Genomic DNA, 9,473 nt, shown 5'->3' on the forward strand with positions numbered 1-9,473 from the left:
TGTTGCTTCCCTCTCCAGAGCCCCAGTCCAGCCTCAGGCTTGGCTGTCCTCTAGAGATTCAGAGAACCCTACTTCAAAGACAGATCCTGCTCCATACATACTTCTGGATATACCCTCGCTTGCCTCCTCTGCAATAAACACAAGAACTTAAGGAATTCATTAGCGATTAGATCAAACATAGGTCAGATATTCAGGAGAAAGAAAACTGTAATAACATAAAAATGCATGTCGGGCATTGCCCCATTCGGCATTGAATATATACGTTGTCCCATCATTATTTTTAGATCCAACATAAAGGCATAATATCATTTGACCCCTATCGCATTCCCTATAGGGAAATTGTTGTAGGGATTTTGCATGTTTTTCTACTCAACCTGAAGGACAACACTACAATCTAGTAATGATGCAATGAAAAATGTCCTTGATGCAGCCAATGTTCCTTGAAGGTGTGCTTCTTTCAAAAAGCGATTACTTCAAAGACAGCTTTGAATTAATTTTCTCTCCAAAGAAGGCATTTTTGCAGTGTAAATTTTCACACAGCTTAGTAATTTTTTCAATACATTCAATTTATGTTGAGGGCAGAAGAGTGTGGTCAGATCAATACGTTACATCTCGCAGCCCTCATGCAACATCTCTATTTATGGATAAAGCAACAAATCATATGCTACACATTGTGCACTGATTACCCAACTGCACTCGGCATTAGCTATGGTAATGAAGAGACTTGATTCATGGCTGCTAATATGAGAGAAAATCTCTTTACAACATAGATGGATTTTATGGGAAATCTATGTCATCACATTTGTCCATAAGTAAGAGTCCTTGTAATGCAATTCCCTGCGAAGCTTGCTTTTACTGATAGAAGCACAAGCACATTGTTAGGGATATAAATTTGACATGAGAGTATATATTGGAAAGAGGCGCTTCCTGTTCAGTCAACTGTGGAAACAGCATTATTAGTTAAGAACTGGTTATTTCATTTGTTTAGGTACAAATACACAGGTTACCTAAATACCTTTTTTTTTCTGCTTCATTAAAGACAAATCATACTTCATTTCAGTCCTTTGTGCAATTTCAAATGCAGAATGTTCAGCAGAGTGAATGTTCCTTTTTTGTTTTACACAACATGCATTGATTGAATTTAAATTAGATGACATATTATGTGTCATCGCTTATTTATTTTTGTAAGTGCATCTTCCTCCTATTTACCAGCCTATCCTAAATAATAAAGTCCAGCTTTCCACTGGGCAGAATGTAAAAATGAAGCTTCCTGTGCTTCAGAAGAGGAAGCCAGCAAAACTAGCCCCCCTACCATATTGCTATAATCTGATCAAAGAGTTGCTAAACTGCCAGGAACTACAGCATGTGCACAAGATGTACATGCAGCACAATTAGCGACCAGGAAAAACAGGAATCCCTTTTCAAGACCCCTTCACATTTTCACAAACAGAATGGTGCAATGGTGAAAATATAGATGCATACAAATTTTAATTGAATAAACAGAAACATATAATAGCCTTGGCTTGCATTTCTTTGCATATGTGTGCACTTGTAAAAGTGTGAAGAAATGACGCTTCACCTGTGAGTGTCTGTTTTTGAAGCCACCAGCTAACAATCCTTAGGTTGCTCAATGAGCACCTAGAGGGCAGGGTGGCAGGAAGAAGAGGAAAAGAGGAAGATCAAAAGGAATACAGAGAATATCCTGGCAGAAGAAGGCAGCGGGGATATGTTTGAGTGGCTACACAATGAAAGGACAAGGGATGAGAAGGAGGAGGGAAGGAAGAAATGTCAACAAAAAGATTCATGTAAAAACATTTAGGAAAACTAATAATATTATGTATAACCACGGTACCCTCACCTAGTGCCCGTTAACAGTTGGAGATAGGCACCAGCAAACCTCCGCCACCCTGAAAAGGAGCAAGCGGGTTGGAAAATGGATATATATATATATATTGTCCCCTCCAAAAGTATTGGAATGGCATTGTCAATTCCTTTGTTTTTGTTGTATATTGAAGACATTTGGGTTTCAGATCAAAACATGAATATGAGACAAACTTTCAGAATTCCAGCTTTTATTTCATACTATTTAAATATAGATGTGTTAAACAACTCAGGACAGACCTTTTGTTTGACCTGTTTAATATCTGTTGCTCAGTACACCAGTAGTTTCTTTTTTTTTCATGACATTTCAAATTGTTGTATTGGCTCGGCCCAATGTTTGTGCAATAGCTCTGATCGATTTTCCCTCTTCTTTCAGCTTCAAAATGGCCCCGCCCTGGGGCCAACAGTGTTGTTACTGGCTCTGGTGTCAGCTAAGCAAGTCAGTAACATCCATGCGCTGTCAGTGCACCCGTCATGAGCTCAGCTCTTCCTGGGCGATGAGAGTGAGTTTGCGTGAACATTCAACTCTGGGTTTAGCCACATCCTAGACCTTGTTCAGGAGAGTGGCTGTTAGGACATTTGTGCTGCGGTGAGCTGGTCCTCACCCCTCAATTTTGTCTGGTTTTACAGGCTGGATGTCTCCGCTCCATGAGTGGCAAGGGCGGTTCTCCTGTCTTGATCAGAACAGTGCTTGCCCTGTGGGCTGGTGTATGTGTGATAAGCTTCCCTCCAAAAATTGATGTAATCTTCCATGGCATAAGGTCTATCTTTGGTTCACCCCTCCCTGCCCTCAGGGAAGCGCTACAGGGTGCTGTTCGCGCGCACAACCAGACTCCGGAACAGCTTCTACCACAGAGCTGTCTCACTCATGAACACACAAAAGCAACACCCCACCCCCCATTGAATTCTCTGCAAACATTGAAGAACCCCCGGCCACCCTCCCAGGACTCTGAGACATCAATGCCCACAACTAAGTGCAATATTTTTATTCAGCACATTAAACTTTCAAATGTATTGTATATTTTAACTACATACTGTCTATTTATACTGCATTATTGATCCATATTCATATACTTATTTGTAAATTTGGTTATAGTGTTTTGTGTACTTGTATATTTTTGATATGGCATCTAATGGATTGCTCCAACAGTATTTCGTTATACTTGTGCAGTGACAATAAAAATATTTTATCTTAAAATGTCGTACATTATATTGTATTTTAAGTACTTTTGACGCAATCCTGCTAACAGACAAACAAACAAATAAATAAACGCCGGTGAAAATATTACCTCCTTGGCAGAGTTATTTAATCAAACCTAATCTATTCATAACATAAATAAATACTTAGGGATGGGCACCAATTCATGAAAATATCACCACCACCATCATCGTTTCAATCATCACCATCATCATACGCATCATTAGAACAATTATCATCATCACCATTATTATCAGTCACCATCAACATCACCAACATCATTCACCATCACCACAAGCATCCTGATCATCATCACCTCAGTCCTGATCTTGGGATGAAGTTCTGTGACATCCTGATCCAATCGCTGACAGAAGGAAAGTCAAAGGTAGGAGACTACATCACTGCTGTATAATGGATGTTACAGAGATGATTTATCAGATTTATTGCTTATTTGAACTTGTTCTACTATTACACTCAATTTTACCTCAAGGGTATTAGTCTGCTTATTTTCTTGTAGGAAAAAACTAAATAGGAAAAGTAAGGCTGTTAATCAAAAATAGTAATGAGATTTCTTAGGAGATAAAAGACCTTTAGTGTACATAATAATTAAGCTGTAAATTTCTCTTAAAATAGTTAGATTTAAGGCAATAACAAGATATTTCTAGGAGCGATGCCAATAAGGGGTGAGTTGCAAATCTAAAAATGTGTGAAAAATGGAAGGGAAAGCTGGAAGGCAAAAAAAAGGAAAAAAAGAAGATCACCATGTATTTGAGAAGGCTCTAGTCACCGAGCCACTGCGCTTATTCAAGTGTGCCCTCCAATGGAGGAAAATAAGTCATGTTGGCAGGAGACTCATGGTTCTATTTGCATCTATATGCAAAACTTTCTTTAAAAATTAAGTGAATTTTTTCAGCAATACAGAATATTAGTCTGTCACAGGACCAATACATTGAGACAAAAACATTCACCCCCCCCCATTCCCTCCCATAGATAGTTTACAGACATAAACCTACCTATGTACATATGTTTGGTATAGTGAGAGGAAGGCAAAGTACACAAACAAAATTCAAATCCTAGGCCTTCTTGCTGTGAAGCAGGTTAGCTAAGCCTCACATCGCCTCGGAGTCCAGAAGATGTGAAACACATAAATCATTGATATTAAACTCACCCCAGTCAGTAACTAAAAAGATCACACGTTTTTCCTTTATTAAACTGAACATTTCTTTGAAGTATAAAACATTTTCTTGCCTATAATTCATTAAAAAAAATAACTGCAAACGTGGACTTTATTTGTAGCATATGTTCATTAGTGACCCATTTTACCGTGGTTTTTTGAAAGGTCGTCAAATGATTGCAAGGTTCAGATGCTAATCCGGCAAGTGATTGGAAAAGCGATGTGATGATAATAAGATGCAGATGAGTTCTCATCAGAGCCCTCCGCCCATTAATGAAACTGAATACTGTGTGTGTGTGTGTGTGTGTGTGTGTGTGTGTGTGTGTGTGTGTGTGTGTGTGTGTGTGTGTGTGTGTGTGTGTGTGTGTGTGTGCATTCATTCTGGTACAACATCATGCATATGTAAAGAATGCATACATGTTTGAGCATACATTTACTATGGTGAGATAAATCTTTACACAACTGATAAATGAACACTTAAACAGCTACCCCAGAGCCTCTAACAATGGGAGTATCTTTAGAATAACGTCGGACTCCTGAAACAAACTAAGGTTGCATGTGTTTTCCTTTAGTTTAGTGAACACTGTTTGTGCTGTGGTGTTTGTTTACCCATCTTCAAGTTCTCACAAAAGTTTTCCTTTGGGGGAAAACTCTGGGGAGTGCATTGAGATATTGGCAAACAAGAATAAAAAAATATGATAAGTAGAGATTCATTTATATGCCTGTTATGTTATGGTCGTGCTACATACTGTTGCTCCTGTTCACCGTTGCAGTTTATACAGTACAGATGTTTCATATTTACAGAAACAAACAAAACCTCACAGTGAAAGTGTATGGAGGGATGTGTAGCGTCTAGAACGTGTAACACAATCATTATCCTCCTTACCTACGTCAGCAATGGTCACAGGAAGTCATCAAAGCCCCTTTAGCAAATGGAACACCACAGGAGGTTATCAAAACGTCTTTCTGGCCCAGCCCTGCTTTCAACCACGATTCACTAATTCATCTTCACATAGACAAAAGCCTTGCTGTCACAACAGGGATTCTCTAAAAAGAGGCCGAATTCAAAAGAACTGAACTTGATCTAAAAATGTTACAAATGACGTCAATGTGTATAGTGTGTCAAATCATGTTCATTCATTCAGTTATGTGGTGTTTCATTCATTTATGTTCATCAATCAAGGGCAGTATTGGCTAAATGGATAAGGAAGCAGGCTTGTACCTGGTGGGACATTATAATCCTTAATCCAAACTGCTTCCAAGTTGTGATTGCAAATGAGAACTTATCCTCAATGACTTACCTGGTTAAAAAATGATTTATTTATTTAATTACATTTTTTAAAGTTGATAACATGAAACTAAACTCTAACATTCCAAACTCAGGATTTGTTTTGGTTACAACTAGGTATGGACTGCTACCACTTTTTCCCAAACCGATACAATACAATAATACCAATAATTCTAATGCACAACACACACACACACACACACACACACACACACACACACACACACACACACACACACACACACACACACACACGCAGACATTTATGTGAATGCGAAATGAATTAGACAGGTTTCATATTGTTCTTTACTTGTTAACTAATAACACATATTGATGTAATTATTTTATTTTTTCCTTTTTTTTTCAAAGACTACAAAACCGAGAAATAAAACTCTCCAAATTTCAGACTGAAAACACATGAACCTATTTTCCAGTCCTTCAACTGAAATGAAATATTAAAGTTCAGTCAGCATGTAATGGTATGTCTCTGAACTGACCTTTTTTGGAGGGGGATTTGAGAGGCAGGTTCTTTTTGATGGAAAGGATCGTTTTTGCATGACCAGAGGCAAAAGTGTGGACACAAAGTATGTTCTCCCTGGAGGAGAAGTGAGGCTACCTTTGAGCATCTCATTGAGCTGGATCAAACTCTCTCGTTGTTCAGGATGTGGTTCACCGAGATTAACCTGCCTGAGTGAAGAGGTGGTTAGGGAGCTGGCTCTGTTCCACAAAAAAGCTCATTCAGCTTCTCACAAGGACAAACACAAGCTGCGGACACATGGTGTGCAACTCTGTAAACTCTGTAATCTGTGCACTCTGCGGAGCGCCGTAATGGGTTCTCTCTGTGTTGCACTGAGTGCAGCGTGGGTGAAGGTGTGCACTCGTGGGGTCTGTGCGCATCTTCCTGAATTGGTGTGACTCGGCCACGTAGCCAGTGGACCGGTGCCTCCCCGGAGCATGTTGATGCAAAGAATGTTGAATCAAGCAATAATCTCTCCTTTGTGTAGTCTTTTTTTGTCTCTTCTGCAGCCAGGCTGCACTGCGAGCCTCTACACAGGCTGCTGCAGCATGAAGCTGAATGTTAATTGGCGGACCTGCTGGTCAAATATTAGAGTGTGTAAATTTAATGAAATAATTCAAGACATGTCATTTTAAATCCGTGAACATTAGCAAAGAGGAGAAGCTTTGCTTAAATACTGTACGCAGTAAAAAAAAAGCAGATTTTTAAAAACTTATTCATGCAGGTGAACACTAGCATTATGTCTGAAATCTGCACTAGACTCTGCCTGCTAAGTAAAACACCTTCTTCCATAGAGCAAAACCCATTTTCAAATCCCTTATTATGGTGCTGTGCTGTCCTCTCCCATAGACTTCCTAACCCAGCTCTTTCTGATTAGATTTCCTTGGCAACCTATCTCAAAAATATGGAACAGAAATGACAGGCCACCATTCAACAATTGCATGGGTATCGGTTAAAAAATGTGGCTATGACAAATCCAGAGAGTCCAACCTTCCTGTATTCTTTTGTTAGGAACACTGACCTGTTTATCTGTTTATTGTTGCATTTATCACATTCCTTTAACTGCGTTCTTGCGCGATTATATAAATATTGAGAGAACTCCTCTGTCTCGTGACGTCACAGTCGTTCAACCAGAGTGGAGCACAGCGGGGGCAAAACCGACTCTGTGCCGTGGCGCAGTGGAGGCGTATCCAGTGGAATTCCCGGGTGAGTACGAATATAAAAGGCAGGTATCTGCCCCATCTCTAGTTTTTCATTGTTTTCATCAAGAGAGAAAGAGAAAATAATCCATCTTCTCCTTGGGACTATGGGAAGGTGTGAGAAACCTGGGCCAAACTACAGAAGGGAATCAAGCACAAGACGACTATCTGCTGACAATGAGCTTTGTCAGGTTTAAAGGGAGGACCCCTATAGAAACCCAACTTTGTGACCTCGTACCCTTCGTAACTTGGAAGTGGCCTTGGCTAACAGCACAGTTTTTGATACAAACGATCTTCTGTCTTTGGTGGATAATAACTCGCTCTCTTGTCAATCAAACCCAAATTACACTTCACATTCTACAATTGCTCATATCCACATCCAAAAATTCTATTGACACACTCAACCTTATTCAAACATCCTTATTTGATATACAGTGTATCTCATTGTGTTTGGCAATAAGTGTGCAGTCATTCTTTAGTGAGTTAGTAGATTTCTATATTGTTTGTCATTTTGTCATTTCCCTGCATGGACTTATAGAACAGTGCATGCACATGCTACAGATGGATGGATGCGTAAATGGATGGATGGATAGATGAGATAGAAATTTAATGGAAAAAATGTCATTCAAACACAAAAACAACAAACTGAAACCCATAAATTACCATGATAAATAAAAAATGTTAGAGTAAGTTAATGATTCATTTTATCAAGACTCCACCCTGAACAAAAACTAATGACTCAGGGCACCTGTTTTCTTCTGCAGAGTTCCACATGGAGAGGCATCATTTGGATGCTAAAACGAGTCTTAGTAACTCAAGAAATTTAAATGCTCTAACAAGTAAATACATGCTTTGAAACGGCAAATGGCGCTGGTGGTGATGGCAAATGATGCTGGTGAGTGTTCTCGACGGTTTGGAGAGGCCTCCCAATAACCTGTAAATAAAAAAGAATGAGAAGAAGATTCTTGGAGACTGAAAGAAGACAAGCACGGTGGACTAAACTACTGTTTGGTTCCACAGATGAATGCAGAGGCATGTGCACAGGTCTTGCAGTAAACAGTAACATGAACGGTTTCACAGTTAGAGTGTGGATTGGACCGCATTTTATCATCCGAGTGTGACACGACAGTGAAAACCTCATTTTTTTTTACTTAAAGAAATGACATATGTACGTTTGTTTTAGTGGTAAGCACTGATTTTATTAACAACATCAGATCGGCGCACGGGTAACAAGCGAAAGTGAAACACAATCAAGAGACACGTAAGAGACACATCGGATCTCCAGTATTTACATAATCCATCTATCAAAGATAACGAATCCATGTTATTGAGCAGAAAAATGAATGTTTCAATGGTTTCTTCCTTTAAAATTGTCCTCTGCTCCATTCTCCTTGGCCTGTGACCGAACCCGAACATTAGTTCTAAATATGTGTCTGAACCAGACCCGTCCGTTGCTGTCAGGTCCCGTGAGGGTTTGGTCAGGTGTCCATCCTCTATTCACAGTATCAATCAGCTGTGCTCCGGTGATAAACAAACATTTGATGTGCGTCGCAGTGGGCCACAAACGCGATTGTCTAATCCGACGGCAACATTATCAAGATTCAGGCCAGCATTTAGGATAATGACCAATATGAGCATTAATACATGAAAGAACAAAGGATTTGCATGATTAACAACATAAATAACAATAATAAAAGTTTCATTTTTATTATTATTATTATTATTATTATTAATCGACTGCTAAGTTTACTGTGAAACAGCAATCTGACATATTGTGTAAGTACCATCGACGACTTACAAGTACTTTTTGATACAAAAACTTGCCTGATTGCAGATGTGTTGTTTTCCTCATGTGACCTTGTTCAAGCAGTAAGCACTATATTTATTTTAACCAGATTCACAAGTAATATTACAGAGTAATAACAGTGCACCCAAGAAAGTTTATTATGCTTTTAGTGAGGTTACACAGCCTCTGATGATGAGTAATTAGGTTTCACACCCACTAAAAATGACAACATGGATTCAGTAATATCATCAAACCAACTACGGACCTCCCCAGACACCAGATGTGCAGAGCTTGCTTACATTATTTCAAAAAGCAACATTATCACATAAGGGTAGAATTAATAGGCTATGATTTTCTTCCCCCATTTACAAAATGAAAATCATGTGTTTTTTTCCCTCTCTGGGACTCAGTGTCCATAAAATAGTGATGA

Source organism: Gouania willdenowi, chromosome 3 (assembly GCF_900634775.1).
Source record: "Gouania willdenowi chromosome 3, fGouWil2.1, whole genome shotgun sequence".
Lineage (NCBI taxonomy): Eukaryota > Metazoa > Chordata > Actinopteri > Blenniiformes > Gobiesocidae > Gouania > Gouania willdenowi.